General features: G+C 61.5%; 1 protein-coding gene across 3 annotated transcripts in view; it reads left to right on the top strand.

Moving 5' to 3' along the window:
- The window catches only part of OSGIN1 (oxidative stress induced growth inhibitor 1), a 47,370-nt gene that overhangs the window by 9,846 nt on the left and 18,567 nt on the right, over positions 1 to 18,957 (top strand). For 2 of the 3 annotated variants that reach the window (XM_027076295.2, XM_027076298.2), the window contains exon 1: positions 5,659 to 5,808. The exons of the other annotated variant lie outside the window; for it this stretch is intronic. The gene's annotated coding sequence lies outside the window, so the exon portion shown is untranslated. Of the gene's footprint in view, positions 1 to 5,658; positions 5,809 to 18,957 lie in introns of those variants that run through there. 3 annotated transcript variants of the gene reach the window in all.

The following is an 18,957-nucleotide window of genomic DNA, read 5'->3' as shown; positions in this document are numbered from 1 at the left end:
AGTGAGCCGCCAAAAGGCCAGAGGAGTTCCTAGCAGGATGAGGGAGGGGCGAGCCTAGCCCGAGGCGGGAACAGAGGCCGAAAGCCCCAGGTCTTCCTGGGGTGCCTGGCGCTTGGAAGGGCCCAGTACGTACTCCCCATCCACTGGAGAAGCACGCTTCTCACTGCGGCTTGCCGGACGGCACATCCCGCCTGCGTGGTTCAGCCCTGCCTGGTAACCGGCAGGGGTGGAGGGCGACCCGGGGGCCGCCTTAAGAGGGGTCAGACTGCCCCGAGGGGGGACTGGCCACGCCCTCCAGGGGGCCGAGTCCAGCAGGTGCCCTGTGGGCAGCAGTCCCGACTGCGGGGTTCCCCAGACACTGTCCGGGCCCTGAAGGACACGTGCTCTCCTGGCTGGCCTGCTGCCTCCCCAGCCCTACAGATCACTCAAGGCCTGGTCCCAGGAGCCCCTACGTTCCCCTGGAGGGTCTCCTCTCCACCCACGTCTTCATGAGGACAGCACGGACCCTCGTCCCCCTGGCCTGGAGCAGTCTCTGAGGCGCTGTGGTCCTGGAACAGCTGCCGAGACGGCGTCCCCTCCCCTCCCTCTCAGAAGTGGCCCAGTTTGGACAGTCACCTCTGTGGCCGCCCACCGACGACGTGTGTGTGTGTGTGTGGACAGCGCAGTGCTCCGGACACGAGCGTGTGCCTCGACGTCCCGCGTGTCCCTGCCATCCTGCGGACTCCGCGTGGTCACGGCCGCGTGCAGACCCTCCACAACCAGCTCTTCACCCCTTTCCGGTGAGGCCATCCCCAGCCATCCAGCCTGTCACCCTGCCCAGAGCGTGCTGTCCCCATGCTCCTCCCCCACGTCCCACCTGCACCTCGGGATCCAGCCCGGGCTGCATCCTGTCTCTGTCATCTCCTGCAAGAAATAACCTCCCCCCTGGCCTGTGTCTATGCAGGACGCTTCCAGATCCGTTTCCACCTCAGCACACAGTTGCCATTTGAAATGCAAATCAGACCTATCCTCCCCGCTCCTCCCCTCCTCCCCCTCCTCTCTCCCCCCTCCTCCCTCATCCTCACTCCTTCCTTCTACCCGCTTCTCTCCTTATTTCTCTCTCTCTCTCTGTCTCTCTGTCTCTCTCTCTCTCTCTCTCTCTCACACACACACACACACACACACACACACACAGCCTTCCCAGAACTGTCCTGGGCACTTCTGTCTGCGGCCTTCTCTCAGCACCTGGAACTCCCCGTGCTCCTCCCAGAACTCCTCGTGCTCCTCCCGGAACTCCCCGTGCTCCTCCCAGAACTCCTCGTGCTCCTCCCGGAACTCCCCGTGCTCCTCCCAGAACTCCTCGTGCTCCTCCCGGAACTCCCCGTGCTCCTCCCAGAACTCCCCGTGCTCCTCCCTGTGCCCAGAGCATGAAGCTCCCTCAGCCTAAAAGGCTCTCCATGCCACCTCCAGGGGAGGGACTTCCATCTTCTGCATTCTGTCCAATGCTCCTCCCTCAGGAAGTGCCCCTGACCCCCCAACAGGCTGTCCTCACATCGGGGACCTGTCCCTCCTTATAGTCTTCTCAGCGAGGCATGTTTGCGTGTGTGTGTGTGTGTCCTCCCCTAGATAGAGGCTCCCTGAGGGCCGGGGTCCTGCTTGGTTCTTCCACCAGCACAGGCTGGGCTGCAGGTCACACGGGGGTCCCAGGGCCACCTCCCATCGAGACACCTAGAGAGGGACGCCTGGCCTTGACCGCACTCGTCGCCTTGCTGTGCTCCTGGGCCAAATCCTCTCATCCCCGTAGAGGCAGGGTCTTTCTGGCCTGGCTTGGCCCTCGGCCCTGGCCCTCACAGTGTCCTGAGCATGTGTCCTGCCCTGGGGCACAGTGTGGGACCAGGGCACAGCCCTCCTTCCCCCTGGAACCCACGGGAGCCCCCTTCCTCCAAATTCAGTTCCTGCCCAGCAACCATGACCCCTGGGGGAGTGCGCTTCCCTGCAGGCGTAATCAGGGCCGTGGCTTGCAAGTTGTGGAGACCTCTGTCCCCGTTTCACAGTACAAGACACTGAGGCCAGAGGGCTGAGGGGCCTGCTCGTCCAGCGACCCTGCCACCTCTCTTCAAACACAGGGAAATTCAAAAGACCGCTCTTTCGTACCCACCGCCCCCAAGCCGGACCATGTCCCCGGATCCCGTCACCTGGCTGTGAAGGCAGGGTTGCACCTGCGCGCTGATGTCACAGTGGCCCCTCCTGGGGTTGCATGGCAGGCTGGACCAGAGAAGCGGGTTGGAGCCCAGCCCAGTGCCTGCCGCACAGCAGGCTCTTGAGATGTGGTGGCTCCTTGGGTGGTGACAGGCCATGGCTGGAGAGGCAAGGAGTGGTGAGTCCCAGTTCTGCCTCGGGCCGCTGTCCCTCGGGGTCAGAGACCGTCCAGTGCTAAAAATACGGCGCCTGGAACCACTGGGTCTGAATCAGCCGATCAAGGGTGCCGCCCGCCCTGCTCGCCACTAGGTGGCGGTGTTGCCCCTTCCTTTCCGGGGCTTCGGCGCTGGATCTCCCTTCTCCCCTGGTAACCACCTGCCCGGGTGTTACACCCGCACCCAGAGCTCTCACGGGGCCTGCGGGGCCTGCGTAACAGCACTCAGGGCCCCTGAGTGATCCGGGGCTTCCCAAGCCTGCTGCTCCCGGCTTCCCCAAGGCACCCCCACCGCGAGCTCTCTGGGCCCCGAGGCGGAACCAGAGGTCATTTATAGGGTAGGAGGAATGGGGCCATTTGTCCCAGAGGACCTCCTCTCCAGTCCTTCAGGACCGAGGACACGACTTCTTGGTTCAGGCATGGAGCCCAGATCACAAATCCTGCTAAGTTAGGAGCCGTGGCCCCAAACTGCAGTCATTTGGTGGCCATCGTGACTTTTTATATCCTTGCCATGAGTAAAAAGTCAGTGCTTCCTGTCACCAAGTAGGAGTTGAGAGCCCAAATAATGGTAAAAACCAAACGTATTCTTAAGTTCTGGTCAGATATGGCTGCCTTCCCTCTCCCTCTCCCCTCTCAAGGAAGAGACGAGTAAGCGTCAGGAAGGATTACAGGGAGACTAGGCACCGAGCAGACTTACAGGTGTTCCCCCCGAGGACTCACGAAATCCCCAAAAGACTTTTGAAAGAGCAAGGATCGGGAAAGGCCTCCATGAGATCACTGCTCTGTCCTCAAGAGCCCGCAGAATGGCGCCCGTCTCACATTTCGGGAAACGTTTCCGGAGATTGTGTCTCCAGACACACAAAGTGAACTTTTCCTTCGGGCTCATCGAAGGCAGGTTCTCCAGGCATGTGAAGTACAGGGACCAGAGGGACAGCCACAGGCAGGGAGAACTCAGAACCAGGTGTCCTGGCCTGGGGACCCGCCCTCCGTGGCCAGGAAGTGGGCAGTTCCCCCGTGTGACCTGGTGGCCATTGGCGCAGTGACGTCGGGAGACTGTCCAGGCTCTCTGCGCCTTCCGGAGCGCCACAGCTGCTTGATTAAACTTTTCCTAAAAACCAAATGTCTAGCTTCTTGACTGCCGCTAAACCAGCCTATTCAGCGATGTGACGTATCCGATCTTGGCACATTGGAGCCACCAACCTGTCTGCTTGTGGTACACGGTCCTTCGGGCTTTGCTAAGCCCTCTGTACCCGCGCTTTCCCCAAATCCTCTGAGTTGAAGCGCGCCCTGATGAAAGGCCTAAAACCAGTCCTTTGCAGCCTCTTATCTGCGTGGCTCAGCTCTCTCTTGGTCGCAGCCACAGCAACAGGCCGTCTTGTGGAAGCAGGCACCGGCCGCGCCAAGCCCCTCGTTCCCAATTTTTGTGATTCTCAAATCAGCCTTGGCTAAAAATGAAGACTTTAACCCAAGACCTCGGGATCACGAAGCCAGCGCCCTCCAATGGAACAGCCTGTGGCCAAACTCCTGAAAAGGAGCGAGAGGTACTGCAAACAGCAGTAGCCGTCGGCCCCAGCCCAGGGGGCCTGTGCGGCCCACGCTTTGGAGGGCCTCACGTCTCGCAAACACACGCGAGAGAGAGCCGTCAGCCACCACGTGGCGCCCCTGTCGCTCCAAACTGAGCCCCACCCCTGCACTCACACCAGCCGAGACTAGACAAACGGTCCACGTCTCTTGCTTTATGTCCTTGAATCAAAAAGGCACGGGGCCCCCAGCCCGTGAGGGCTGGTCGGCTGTGTCACCCCATCCGACACAGGCACTGCTGGACGGGAGAGGGAAGCTTGGGTATCTGCCGGGATCGGGTGAGCAGGAGACACATCCTGGCCGTCTTCAAGCTTTTACTTCCCGCTGGTGGGAGCCCGGGAGGTCCTTGGGGGGCCGAGTGTAGCTTCCCGTGGTGCTGGTCTGTTTATGAGCCACATACCGCACCCCCCATCTGGACATGGTGCACGGGACTCCCCAGACGTGACTGTGTCCAGGCATCGTTGTTACATCCGTGACCTCCACACACGCAAACCATGCTTTCCACGGGTGCCTTCTTCCGTTTTGTCACTGCCACGGGCCACTCGTGACCACAGAGCCCGGGTCATACTTTGTTTGAACCCAGGTATGGGTGCCAGTCCTGGCGTCATCCTTTCTGAGCTGTGCGGCCGTTCCTGAATTTACACTAAGTGCATGCATTCGTTGTAATTTCTAAAACAGGGCGCCTGGCTGGCTCTGTCGGTTAAGCGTGCGGCTTTGGCTCAGGTCGTGATCTCGAGGTCTGTGAGTCCAAGCCCCGCGTCGGGCTCTGTGCTGACAGCTCAGAGCCTGGAGCCTGCTTCGGTTTCTGTATCTCCCTCTCTCTCTCTCTCTGCCCCTCCCCCACTCATGCTCGCTAGCTCTCTCTCTCTCTCTCTCTCTCTCTGTCAAAAATCAATAAACATTAAAAAATTTTAATTTCTAAAACAGATGTAAAGGAGTAAAATAATTCTTTTATTTGGGAATTTTTCTTACTGGCGTTCCAAATGAGAATTTTCGTGTGTATTAAAAGCCTCTGTGACTGCAGGGGGAAAACGTTAGGAAACGTTGGGCGAGACGATTGACGGGCTCTCTCGAGTGGCAGTGACAAGCCCAGACTCCGGGCGGCCTCCTCCGTCTGCCCCGTCCACCCTCTCTGCTGCCCGTGGGCTGGCTCCTTCTGGATCCTGCTGGCCCCAATGCCTCCTTTTCACACGAGCTGTGGTCTTGCTTCTCCGTTTGCAGCTCCTTCCAGAAAGCTCCAGAAAACAGAACACCTGCTCCATCCGGGGCCCAGAGGGCCACCTGTTAGAGATACCCAGGATGCCCGCACGGGCTGGTGTCCTGGGTCTGCTCCCACACCGCACACGGGGAGACCGAGTCTTCCAGAGGTTCAGACCTTGGCTCCAGGCCACGCGGAGCAGGTGCACAGGTCATGTTGCTGGGCTGACCACGGCGGTGCCTGCCACCCCGGACCCGGGCTCTGAAGCCTGCAGCTGCCGGGCCTCTCGCCTGGGGCTCACCTTGGCAAGATGTGCCCATTCTCATGGTGCCCCCACGGAGGCTGCGGACACTCTGGTGGAGTTGCTACAGAGAGAGTAGCTGGGCCGGGCCAGGTCCCTGGGAGAGCACCCCTCTGAGGCTTCCCCCGACTCACCCCCCGGGACCAGCCCAGAGCAGGACTTTGTGATGCAACAAACAGGCCAGCCTGGCCCCTTGTCCCTCACTCTCCTGTGGCTCCATCCAAGCCAGGGTTGGGGCGGGGGGAGCCCGGAGGAAAACCATCTCCCCTGTACCCGCTCCTCCCCGACAGCACTGGTCACCTGTCACCCTGCAGCACCCAGCCTGTTTGCCACCAAGTAAGGAGGGGGCCAGCGGTGGGGACGGGCAGGGACTTCTCCAGGGCTGCCGTGGGGTCTGGGGTGGAGCCTGGCCCGGCCAGAGAGGAGGAGCGGGCTCCAGACGGGGTAGCTAGGCCCCCTTGACCTCCAGTCCTGGAGAAAGTATGTGGGCTGTAGGGTCAGCCTGGGCGAACCCCAGCACCTGCTTTCGTGTGGTCTCGGGAAAGCGCCGCGACCCCCGCGCCTCGGTTTCCCCGGCAGTAAAATGGGCTCACTCGGCTCCGTCACACATGGAGCCGCGGGGGGTGTGTGGAGCTCCTCCGTGGGAGGCCCCGGCACATCCCTGCGCGTCCGTGCACAAGACGCTCGAAACGGGGCATCGACCTCTGCAGTCCGGCCCCGTCACGGCTGGGCACCGGGGCTCTCCTCGGGGCGCCGACCCCTCCTGGCTCCCAGTACCACGCCCTCAACGAGAGGCCCTCAGCAGCCCCCCTCCACCTGCCATGCCGGGGCCAGGGAGAGAAGGCCACGGGGGTAGGTCACCCCTTGCCGCCCATGAGCATCAGCTTTGCAAACGCGGAGCCCCAGCTCCCCTCGCCGAGACCCAGACCAGAGTCCCACGCTGGGCTGTGCGGCATCCAGGCCTCAGTTAGCCCTCGTCTGTGCTGGTCGCTCCAGGCCTGCTCTACCCCAGCTCTTGGCCTCCGCTCCCCTGAGCCCCGGGCCCCCAGCTGCTGCTCCCTCGTCTGTAAAATCCTGATTGCAACTCCCTGGTGAGGAAGCCGGGGAACCTTGTGATGTGATACAGGTGAAGTGCGGAGTGGGGTGAGTGGTCTATAAGCGGTGCCCCCCTTCCCATCCCAGGCCTTGGGTGTTCTCCCACCCACCCTTCTGGGGAGCAGCGTGCCTCCGTGTTCACGCACGCTGGGGTCCCTTGCCCGTGGCTAGGAGAATGTGGCTCCTATGAGATCTGTGTTCCCATTTTAGACGGCCTCCAAGGCTGACGGCAGAGCTCTGGGGGCTTCGAGGCTGCGGCCGTGGGCCATACTACACGTGCTCCCTTGGTCCCTGGCCTTGGCAACTCCATCTGGGGTGGACGGGAAGCTGAGCATGTGCTCCCAGAGGGCCCAGGCGCTGACTGCCACCACCCCCAGAGCCACTTTCCCTGCCCGGCCCCCACCCCGCGCTCTGGACTGGGAGCAGGTGTGTAGCCGGCGGGGAACCTGACGCTTGGGAGGAGAAAGGTGGTCCTGGACCCAATCGTCTTTCGGTCTGACGTTAATGCTCCCATGGTCCCTGCTGTGCGACGTCCACGGCCATGGTGGCACAGAGCCACAAGCAGGGGGCTTATAGCGACAAACCTGTCCTCTCCCCGTTCCGGAGGTGTGAGCAGGACCAAGCTCTCCAGAGGGTCTGGGGGAGGATCCTCCTGCCGGTCCCAGCCTTGGGGGCTGCAGGCTTCCCCGTATCTGTCAAATCCGCTTGTCTCTCATAGGGACACTTGGCGTTGGGTTTAGGGCCCGTGCTAAATCGGTCGTGATCTAAACCCAAGATCCTTAATTGGTTATATCTGCAGAGATCCTTTTCCCAAATACGGTCACACGCCCAGGTTCCTGGGGTTAGGACGTGAGTGTATCTTTTGGGGAGCTACCCTTCAGCCCCCTGCTCCCGTCTCCGTCTGAACACCACCTCAGAGAAGCTGCGGGGCCTTGTATTGTCACTGCTCACGTGGATAAGCTTGCCCTCTTGACCTCAGGCCGGGTGCTCCCTGAGCACTTGCCAGTAGATGGGGGAGGGAGGATGGCACAGAGACACCCAGGCATCTGCCGCAGAAAGTCCAGTCCCGTGGAGCACACCCAGGCCGACCCCTCGGTCATAGCTGAGAAACCCCAGGCCCAGGCTTTGCTTTCACGCTGCCCTGCTCTTGGACATCGCCCTTCCTGCCGACACTACCAAGGACGTGCTCTGACGTCACTGCAGCCTCTAGTCTGGCCCCTTCAAGCCTCCTCCGTCCTGAAATCCCCACAGGGGCCTGTCCCTGCCCTGGGAGCCCCCTGCCTCCCCCCTCCCCCCGCCCCCAGACTCCCCTATCTGCTCAGTGCGACCTGAGCCCCTCCGGGTTCTACCTGCACGGCCGCCCCTGCAGGCAGTCTCCCTCTCGCCCAGCTTCCTCTGGCTGATGCCTTCGGCCTCGCCTTCTACGCTGCCGAAAGACCCTGCCTGCTCAGGATTCGAGGTCCCTGTGCCCACCCCCCTCCCGCGTCCTCTGCTTTAGTTTGCCTTTTGCTGGCTCACCGTCCCCTCTGATCTCCGAGCCTGGCTGGGAACCGGCAGCATGATCACGTTGCCCGTGCTCTTGGCCCTGGCCCACACACAGCACCAGCCTCACGCTGGCTGAATGAATGGAATGTGCCCTACCCCAGCTCTGTGACCAGAAAGCAGCCAGCTCCAGCCTCCTGGCTCCAATGCTAATGTCCTCCTTGGCCCCCACCGGGAAGGGGCGGTCGGGGGGAGCTCTCCGGGAGCCAGGGGCTTGAAAGCGCCTGGTAGGACCTGACCCCTCTGATGCCGTGTCTCCAGGGACAGAAAGGTCAGCCCCGGAGGAAGGAGCCCAGGGGAGTGCTGTCCTGGTGGTCTCTTGCTTAAGGAGCGCCCAGGGGCCCAGTTTATGTCATGATGCTTACTGAGCCCCTGCTGTGTGCCAGGCCCTGGACTAGGCTCGAGATCCGCCAGGAACGGGACAAAACACCCGCCCTCTGGGAGCTTGCATCCCGGGGTGGGGATCCAGACAAACAAACGAACAAGCAGGTCAGCGTGTGGGACATATAGCGGCAGGGCGGGTGGGGAGGGCCAGGTGGAACCAGCTGGATAAGGAGGGTGGGAGTTTCTCTCTTACACAGGCCTTTCTGGTCTCACTGAGAAGACACTTGAGCAGAGACCTGAATGAACTGAGGGAGCAAGTCACATGGACGTCTGAGGGAAGGGCATCCTAGGCCCAGGGAATAGCAAATGCGGAGACCCTGCGGAGACAGTGTGCCAGAGGCAGCAAGGAGCCCGGAAGGGCAGAGAGGCGGGCGGGTGGGTCAGACAGGACTGGTGCGGAGCCCTGGTGGGAGGAAGTCACCCGAGGCTAGGGACAGCGTCTGGCTGTGTGTGGAGCGGTTATCACAGCAGCTGTGTGGACGATGGGCCGTGGTCAGAGCAGGACCGGTGTAAGGTGCCCCGTTCAGCGGGCAGGCTGTGCGGCAGCCCAGGGCGGAGACGTGGTGGCCACAGGGGAGCCGCGAGGCGGCCATACTCCAGATGTATCTGCAGGGAGCGTTGATGGGGTTTGCCGATAGCTTGGGTGTGAACGAAAGAGGAGTCCGGGTTGACTCGGTGCAGCCAGAGGGGAGGGAGGGCGATTCCGGGGAGAGGTCCGGCCTCGGAGCCTCCCTGCCCCATCGGGCTGCACCCTCCCTCCGCCAGTCGCCGCCTGCCCCTCGCGGTCCCTGCCAGAGCCCGAGGACCACGCAGGAGGACGCTCCAGCTCCTTCCCACTGAGGCAGGAGGCGACAGGCCTGCCGGGGCACGCACAGCCTGCCACGGTGGGCAAGCCCACCAGATCCTCTTTCCAGGGATGCAGTCACAGCGGTAGAGACACAGAAGCTCCCAATTAGGGGCCTGGACAGGATCCAGAAGCCCTGGACCTCTGCCAGGGGCAGACTCTTCCAGATCGGGGTGTGCGTGCCGGGAGAGGTGGGAGAAAGCAGTCGGAATGGGGAAGACGCAGAACCCCGAGCCGGTTGACCTGGTTTCTGGGCCCGGCTCTGTCTCCGGGGCTCCTCCATTAAGGAGGAGGAGGGGGAGGAGGGGGAGTGGGGCGGCGAGGATTTCTGCAGAGCTTACCACAAGCCAGGCTCCGTTCTCCGTATTTGGTGCCGTTCTGGGTCCTGTGCAGTCGTCGCTATTGTTAAACCCTCTTTGCCCGTGAGGAAACTGAGGCCCAGAGCCCTTAAGCCACTCGCCCCAGGTCACGCCGTTGGGAGGCAGCCCCTGAGGCGCGTTCCTCACCACACTGGCCCGTGTGGCCAGCCTCTGCCCGCCTGTCCAACATCCCCCGGGCCCCGCCCCCAGAGTCCAGTACCCCCGGTCCGGGGGCTGGCCTCACACACACACCAAACCAGCCAGCCCCAGGGCCTTTGCCCGTGCTGTTCTCTACCTACAGCGCTTTCCTCGTGGCTGGCTCTCTGCCCTTCTGGTCGCAGGGGAAATGTCACTTCTTCAGACACATTTCCTAACCACTCACCTCCCCCCACCAAACCCAGATCTCTTCTTGCTCCTGATACCCCATCCGTTCAGCCAAGCCGTCCCGGGCAGGGAATACAACAGCGAGCCCAGAGAGCAAGGCCGTCCGTGTGCCCTCACCCGGGGGACAGAGCCCCGCCACCAGCCTCCGCCCGCAGGGTCATCCTGACCCCTCACCTCTCTCCCACCTCTCAAGTATGCATGAACTCCTTGAGCTGTGCCTCAGGTTAGCCGGTCCCCCCACATGACCCTGGGGACTCACTGGTCAGGTTGAGAGAATCGGCCCCTGCCACCCTCTCAGCCTCTCCCCCCGCAACATCTGCACCCGTCTCAGGGATCTCTCCTGGAGCGGGTGCCGCGCGGGGCGGTAGAGACCAGAGTGGCTTCGAGGACAAGCCCTAACTCGAAAGAGCTAAGGGCAGATGTGGAGCCCTGCGCCTGTGTCCACGGCCCCATGGAGCACCTGTCACCTCTGTGTCTGTGACAGGAACTCTCCAGAAAGAGCAGGATTAGGGTGAGCCCCTTAAGACCCAATCTTGAACCTTCTCACCATACGGATTCCTCTCTTCCAGACATTTTCCCATTGTCAGCTGCTTCTGGTAAGATGTGGGGCTCAGAACCAAATACCGTTGATCACGGCCCAATCAGGCAGGACCGTCCCTCTCCCCAGTTTCTATGGACGATGCCCCTGTTGATGTGACCCCAGATCGCAGCACAGAAGGACCGTCCTCTTGCTCCTGCCACCGACCCCAGCTCTGGAACACTCGTTTTCTCAACTCCGGCTGCACATGGGGAGCACCGGGGCCAGTTTTTAAGCTCCCAGTGCCCGGGCCACACCCCCTTATCAATCAACTCAGTCGGCATCTCTGGAGCCTCGGTGATTGCAGTGGGCGACCAGGTTGGGGGATGGAGGTGCTGGTGCCCCGGGCAGTGTACTTGACTCACTGAATCCCTGGTGTCCAGGCCTTTAGGTAGTTACTCAGGCAGACGTCTAACCCGTGGTTCCCGAAGAGCGCTCCAGGGAACACCAGTTGTGCAAAATGGTCCACCAAGAAAGGGTGTGTGGTCAGTGAGCGTGAGAAATGCTGCTGCTCTAAAGCCACCCCTTACGTAGGTCATCGGATGAGTCACAGGGGAAGGCAAACCCCCCCCTGAAATCAGGCTTCCTGTAGACGGGGCGTACAAGCCCTCGGTGTGGCTGGGCACGCCCCCCCCACACCCCCAGTTCCCTGCGCTCTCTTTCTCAGGTGGGCACTGAGCTGAGCAGAGTGGGGATGAGGGGGGTGGGCACAAAAGCCTGGGACCAGGGAGAAGTCCCCACCGCAGGGTCCTTCCTGGGGCCACGGGTTCACTGCCCCCACGGAGTCACGCAGAGGTCCTGGAGGGGCGCCTCTGCCCTGGCCAGCTTGAGTTCTGGGGTCCCAGGCGGTGAGGGGGCGTCCCTGAAACTCCGCAAGCATTTCTTTGCTTCTGTTCAAGTTGGGTCTGTGTATTGACCAGGCATAGTGCGTGGGAACAGTACGATTCTCAGAAAGTGCAAACGGGCTTGGAGGTCCACAGGTCCCCACCCGGGGGAGAGCCACTGCGTGGGCCTCCTGTGTCCTTCCCCTGCCCCCGCTCTTCTCCCTCCCGCCTCCGCTCTGCCACCTCCTGAGGGCACCTTTCATGTCGTTCCATAAAGAGCGGCTGCAAAATACTCCATTGGAAGAATGTGCCAGAACCTATTTAACGAGTCTCTTAATGATCGGCACTTGGGCTGCGTCCCGTTTTCAGCCCTTCTCAACAAAGCTGTAATGCATGACTTCGGACACACATCATTTTGGATGGGTACAAGTCTGCCCCTAAGACAAATACCTCACAAGGGATCGGCGGGTCCACGGCCATGTGCATGGTTGTCGTGACAGACGTGGCCACATTGCCTCCCAAGGGGGCGTTCCAGCTGCTACACCCACCCGCGGTGCCTGGGGGATACGGCCACTTTTATAGAGTGCCCTTCTGTCCGAGGAGAGCCCGCCGTGCACCTGGGGGTTTCTGGTTTCTCGGCTCGGGATTGTTTCTTCCGGTGACCTTTTATGCAGAAGGTTGATAAGTAAAAGAGAGGGAGGTAGGCTGGGGTTCGAGCAGGGGTGGACACCTGCTCTGTTGTCTCCCACCCCCAGGACGCCCTTTAGGGGAGGCAGGAAGGGAGTAAGAGGCATCAGGGTGCTGTGGGGATATGGCAAAGCAGGAAGCCAGTTCTGTCCCCGAGGGTGAAGGGCCAAGGGGAAAGAGTGTCCCTGGACCTGAATGAGGCCGGACCGGGGAGGGGCATGAGAGGGCTGAAGCGGGGCCGCAGAGGCTTCTCCAGACTGTCACCCGGCCAGTGGTGCCCAGACTGGCTCATAGCCACTTGCGATTGTTCAATATCCCGGGAATTTCATGAGCCAGTTGGTAAACACACCCATTGTTAAAAAGTAAATTCTATAAACTTACAATTAATGAATCTTCTTCAAAACTAAGAAAACCCATCCTCAGAACTCCTCGCTTCTTGATGACTTGGCTGTAGTTTGCTGCCAGCTGTGGCCACGAGGTCGTCTACGCCCGCGGATCTGTGCGGTGACACGCTCCCTCGGGCCTCTTCCCAACTCCGTGCGCGGGTGCAGGGTGGGCACGTCGCTAGCTTGAAATTGACTCCGATGGGAGCATTTACACCACGGAAAGTGGCCAACACTGCAGATTAGGGCTCCCCATAGTGCCCCCCGTCCCCAGGCTGGCGGCTGAGCCCATGCCAAGCACTTCACCGTGCCGGCTGCTCTGCCCTCTGCCCTCCTGCCCCTGACTTCCGCTGATGGAACCCAGCCGGAAGCCAGCTGGTCAGGGCACCAGGCTCCCGGGGCTCAGACTGAGACGGAGCAGGTAGGGAACAGGTGCGGGAGAAACCGATGGACCACAGTTGGCGTGCCAGGCCTCTGCTGTCAGGGTGACAGAAGACACTTAGTGACCCCCGTCCCCTTCCGTGTGGGGTGGACATCTGTGCGGGGTCTCAAGCCTCCTCAGCGCTGACCCGGGCAGCCAGCTGGGAACTGGCCCTTCCTTTGGGGAGGCTCCGGCCAGTGCTCAGATTACGTATCAGAGGACGTCAGACCCGAGTAGCAAAACCCTTTCATATTCCTTAGGATAACGATAGCATCTTCTTACTCTAAGAAAGTGATGTTCCTATTCTGCCTGATGCGTCGCCAGCATCCTCACATGCCAAGGGTGAGTGGTCTGCAGGCCAAAGCTGTGCCACGGTCCCTGGAGGGCTTGCGGGAACACAGACTGCCCGGCCCCCCGCCCGATGTTCTGATCCACCGGAGGTGGCGTTGCGATATCATAAGAAATACGTAATTTGGTCTTCACCCCAGACTCCTGGCCAGAGCGCCTCAAACCTTTGTGGTTTTCTGACTGATAAACGTGCTCGGAGCATCCTTGATTCTAATAGTCGATCTTTAACCCCAGTTCCGACGCAGACGCTCTGGTGAGATCTTTCCTGGGTGATGGGGACGTCCTTTGTTCCAATGAGGTGACCCTGGGTGGCTCCAGGACAGCTTCAGGATGGGGCTGGTTGCCGAAAAGACCACGATTCGGCCCCACCCCTCATCCTCCTGGTAAGGGAGAGGGGCTGGAGGCTGGGTTCTTGGTCCATCCTGCCTGTGTGACCAAGCGTCCATAAAAGCCCTTCTCGTATGCGTTGTGAACACGTCCTTGTGCCAGGAAGGACGCACCCAGCTCCACAGGGACAGAGGCTCCTGTGCTCGGGACCCTCCCAGACGTCACCCTGTGCCTCTCTCAATCTGGCCGTTCACCGCCTTTGTAATAAATCAGTGATCGTAAGGAAACGGTCTTCCTGGGTTCTGTGAGCCGCTCTAGCAATTAGTGAACCTGGGGAGGGGGTCGTGGGAACCTCCGATCGGAGCCAAGTCAGACAGAGTGTGGGGGACCGGGGACCCACCCCTCGCGATTGGTGTGTGCCCTCAGGGCATCTGTGGGACTGAGCCTGTAATCTGTGGGGTCTGTGCGGGCTCCAGCTAGCATCGGAACGAATTGAACTGTGGGACACCCGTCTGGTGTGTGAGAACCGGTCGGTGTGGGAAACACCCACACGACTGATGTCAGAAGTACCAGGGGGTTGAAAGTAAAGGAAAGAAAACAGTTATTCTGGGGGTGCTGGGGGGCTCAGTCGGTTGAGTGTCTGGCTCTTGATTTCAGCTCAGGTCATGAGCTCACAGTTTGTGGGATCGAGCCCCACGTCCGGCTCTGTGCTGACAGCCAGGAGCCTGCTTAGGATTCTTTCTCTCCCTCTCTCTCTCTCTCTCTGTCTCTCTCTCTGTCCCTCCCCTGCCAGGATAAATAAACAAACATTTAGGAAAAACAAAAGAACAGTTTTCCTAGACAGTGAGTCTGGTGCGGGGCCTGAGAGCGTCCTGAGCTCCTGGGCGCTGATCCTGAGAACGCACCGACCGGGGTGGGCTGATCCATAAGGCTGCTCCCCCACAAATAAAAGGGTTTCGCTGTTTTATCACACCAAGCCAGGCGTGTGGCCAGGTGGACCAAGGAGACACCCGTGGGTCAGAGTTTACATTGTCTGCAGAGAGGGGACCCCCCCCCCCGAGGCCCAGGAAACTGGAAGGTCAGCACAGAGTGCTCAGGACCCCTCCGGGGGTGAGGCCAGGGCATTGCCCTGGAGGAAGAAGCCTTGCTGGCAAAGTCCACCCGGGCTGAGGACAGAAGTGACAAGTGGAAAGACAGATGTCGGCGGAGAGAGGAAAACAATGACACGGGGACAAAGACGCTGGCCATTGAGGCCAAGGGATTCAGGCTCCTGGGATCTGCCTCTCCAAGGCAACGTCTGGAACAAGCAAAGGAAGGCAGAGACGAGAGAGAACATTCTGTGTGATACCTTTTAGAGCAAGTTCAAGGACAGGCAGCGCTAATCTTTGGGGACAGAACTCCGACGGAGAGCGGGGCGTGTTCCCCGTCTTGACCTGGGCGGCGGTCACACGGGCATACACGTGTGCAAACATTCATCGAGGTGCACACTTAAGCCGTGTGTGCTTTGCCCAAGGGGGTTACACCTGGGTGTGTCCACCCAGACTCGGCCTCACCGACTCATCTGTTGCACGGTTCCCCAGGCCTCCTGTGTGTGAGCTTGGAGAAAAAGTCACCGTCCGTGGCCCGGCTACACGGCATCCCCACCCCACGGCAAGCTCGGGGTCCTCAGGAGAGCCTGAGCACAAGTGGCCTCCGGGAACGAGGGGAATGTGGGCCACAGACGCTGGTCAGGGCCTGGGGAACGTCAGTGGGTCGCCAAGATGCTCCAGTGAGATGTGACAGCACCGGGAGGCTGTCCCCAGGAGGGCACTGGAGGGACGTGTGCTCCGGGCAGAAAGGACAGTTCGTCCAGGAGGACAGAAGTGACGTGTGTTCAGGGAACCGTGAGCCTTCGGTCTGGCAGCAACGTGAGGGTCAAGGTGGGAGAAGGCCAGAATCTCGGCTGGGAAGATGGGAGGGCCCCCGCGGTGCCAGGCTTTTCCCCTAAGGGCAGAGGCTGGTCTCCAAGGGGTGTTGGGGCCGGTGGGGGCCAGCCGGGGCGCAGATGCAGAGAGAAAGCCGTGTGCACACTCGCCCTCCCTGTGACCCAGTGGTTCCGCTTTGCTCCAGATAAACGAAAGCAGATGTCCACACAAAGGCTCGCGTGGGAACGGTCACAGCAAAAAGCTGGAAATAGCCAAATGCCCAGGAAATGGATAAACCAGCTGTGGTGTATGCACACAGTGGAACTCTGCCCGGCAATAAAAAAGCGGGAGCCACTGACCCACACATCCGTGCGAGTGAATCCCAGGGCCACGAAGTTGAGCGAAAGATCCAGACACGAGAGACAACATTCCGTGAGATTCCATTGGTGTCCAGATCCAGAGTAGGCAACACAAATGCATGGGGACAAAAGTCAGGAAAGGGGTTGATGGAGAGGACCACACCCACATGCCCTGTGACCTTTCTCCCCATGGCAAGCCCCACCCACCGACACTTTGACCTTTCTTATCTGCCCCTCACACCCCACAACACACGCGCGCGCACACACACACACACACACACACACGCACGCACAGCATCGTGGAATCCGGCTGGTCCCAGATGGAGCTTCTTCCTGGGAACAGGAAGTGGCCAAAGCCTTGATTCTTTCCTGGGACGGCTGCCACAGCACCTGACCCATGCTTGCCCTCATCCTTCCCACCACCTTTTCACACTGCTGGCCTGATCCTGTCACCCTCCTCCCGGGTCTCCCCTTTGCTCTTGGGGAAAAGACCAAAATCCCTCCATGGCCACCAAGCCTGCACGATCCGGCTCCTGTGAGCCTCCCCCACCCCACCCCCACCCCCACACTCAGACACACCAGCCTTTCAGTTTCTCAAAACTCTCCTTCCAACCTCAGGGCCTTTGCACCTGCTCTTGGCCTCACCTGCAAGACTTTTGTCCCTAGTCAGTTCTTATACCCCCGCCCGCTTCCCAGCCCAATTGTCTGTCTTGGGCAGCTTTTCCTCACACTGCCCAACAGGTCAGTCTGTGAGAGCACGCCTATGGACTTAACCTCCCCACCGGGTCATCATCTCCTTGAGGGAAGGTCTGTGTCTTTCTCCCCCATCGTATGCCTGCTTCTCAGCACAGCGCCCAGCAAGAAATTCCTGCTGAGTCCCTGAAGGGCAGGGGGGCTCTGAGCTCCCTCCCTAGAGGTCACAGACCTTTTCAGGGGTCTTGGCTGAATTCCAAGGCACGTTCCTGCTGTGTGACCCCGGAGGAACCGCTTCCCCTCGCTGACCCGAGCTGCTCCACCTGGGAGATGGGGTGCCGGGCTCCTGGGACAGCTGCCTCTGAGCACAGACATCCTCGTGCCCGGGACTCTGTCCCAGAGCACTCGGGCGAAGGAAACGTCTAGGCCCTCGGTGAGCCACAGAGGTCTCAGAGCGAGGAGGCCACAGGAGCAGAGGAAAGTCTAGACTCGGGAGTGCAGTCCTCGAGTGCCAGAGAGAGGTGCACAAGCCCATCCTTGCACGGACTCGTGAGGGGAGTCGAGCCAGGCCCAGCCTGATGACATTTAGTCTCCATGCCGTGGATTCCACCGTTGAGGCCAGCATCGCCTCGAGTGCAGGAACTGTCCCAAGGTGAGGCTGGTGGGGGGAGGGGGGAGGAGTGGCGGGTCTCTGCTCGTGTCAGCAGATCTCTTCAAGCCCAGACAGCCGGGCTGCGTCTCCACAGCCCCAAACATGCAGGGCCTCCAGTGCCCCGCCCAGACCGGACTGCGCCCGCTGCCGGCACCGCCCCTGCGCAGCAGAGGGCAGGCAGCAGAGGGGGTCGGGTGGCAGGCTGCCCGGCGCACTGGGGAGAAGTCGGTGCAAGGGGCCTGGGGCCTGTCAGGTCCTGCTGGATGCGGCCCCGCGAGCAAGGCGGGGCCCCTGTCTAGTCAGAGAGGCACCTCTGTCCCGGCCGCTCGTCCCGGGGCCCGCATGCCGCAGGTGTGCAGGCAAGGGACCATCCTGCTGTCCTCCTGCTGCTGGAGACAGTGGCGGTGATCGCGACCAGCAGCCAGGAGCCAGCCAGGGTTCCATTTGGTTCCAACTCAGGGTGGTATCGAAGGAGACTAAGTAGGTCTCCTTTCCTCCAAACGGAAACCGCTCGCGCAGGCCCTATGGAAGGAGCTGGGCGACGGGGAAGGGAGGCCGCCGCGAGGGGGCCGCCCCTCCCCGTCCCATCCCTCGGCTTGAATGTGGCCGCCGAGAGCTCCTGCCTCGGAGGGTGGTGGGAAATGCCGAGCACCTGCCTGGCATCCGGTTGGGAGGGACGACGTCCTAGCTTTCATCCCGTTTGGCCCCACCTTCGGCCCTCCCCCCGGGGCGCCACTCCTGCTCCGGGCCCCCCAGCCCCGGCCCTGGGCCCCAAGGCAAGAGGGCTCGTCAGCTGCTTTGCAAGATCTTCACGGGGTCTGCCCGAGGCCCCGGGGGCTCCAGAGTCGCAGCCAGAGGGGGGCAGTCCCCGGCCCCATGAAGATGCGCCCTCTAAGCGCCGCTGGGCTCCGCCGCAGAGAGGGCGCCACCCTCACGGGGTCGTGGGGGCGCAAGCACCCGAGCAGGCTGTGCTAAGGGGACGGCGACGGCTCTGTCCTGGCCTCCGCCCTCCCTCCGTGACCTCCCCCGATCCCCAGACTCCTGACGTCGTCTCTTTGCCAGCAGCGGCCGTGCTTCACACCCAAGCCGAGACCCCTCGGGCCCCGCGCCTCGGCCTTCTGTGCCCAGCTGGAGAGGTCCACAGGCACCTCAGGCCGCAAGACCGTACGTGGCCACCCCCACCCCCGTCTCCCCCCTTCTTCGGCTTCTCCCCGAAGCGAATGCCCCGCCTGCCACCGTCCCACACGTGGCCCCCATCAGGAAAACGTTCTTGACGCCTCCCTGTCTCTGCTCACCCCCGGGGGGTCCCCGGGGGGAACCGGGTAGCCTGAGTCCGCCTTGGTGGGAATATCCACACCACAGGGACCGGCAGGTGCACACACCAGGGCCCTGCTCTCGGAGGGGTGAGTGGTTCACGCTGAGCCAGGCAAGAGGCTCCCCTCCAGTGTCGGTCTGTCACCAAGTCCCGCTGACGCTGGCTCCAAAATGGGTGGAGATCCCATCCGTTCTGCACCCACACGGCCGGTACCTTGGTCCAAGGCAGCTTCGGCTCTCACTGGACAGCCCCCACTCTGCCCAGGACCTCCAGGGGCTCCCCGCTGCAGCCGAGCTTGTCTCCCAGCCCCTCAGGGGCCCCCTCACCCTCCCGTCCTCAAACAAGGCAACCACCTCCCACCCTGGGGCCTCTCCTGGGAGCACGTGT

This window comes from Acinonyx jubatus, chromosome E2, assembly GCF_027475565.1.
Source record: "Acinonyx jubatus isolate Ajub_Pintada_27869175 chromosome E2, VMU_Ajub_asm_v1.0, whole genome shotgun sequence".
Taxonomy (NCBI): Eukaryota; Metazoa; Chordata; class Mammalia; order Carnivora; family Felidae; genus Acinonyx; species Acinonyx jubatus.
The sequence above is the reverse complement of the archived record's forward strand: the minus strand, read 5'-3'. Positions and strand labels throughout refer to the sequence as shown.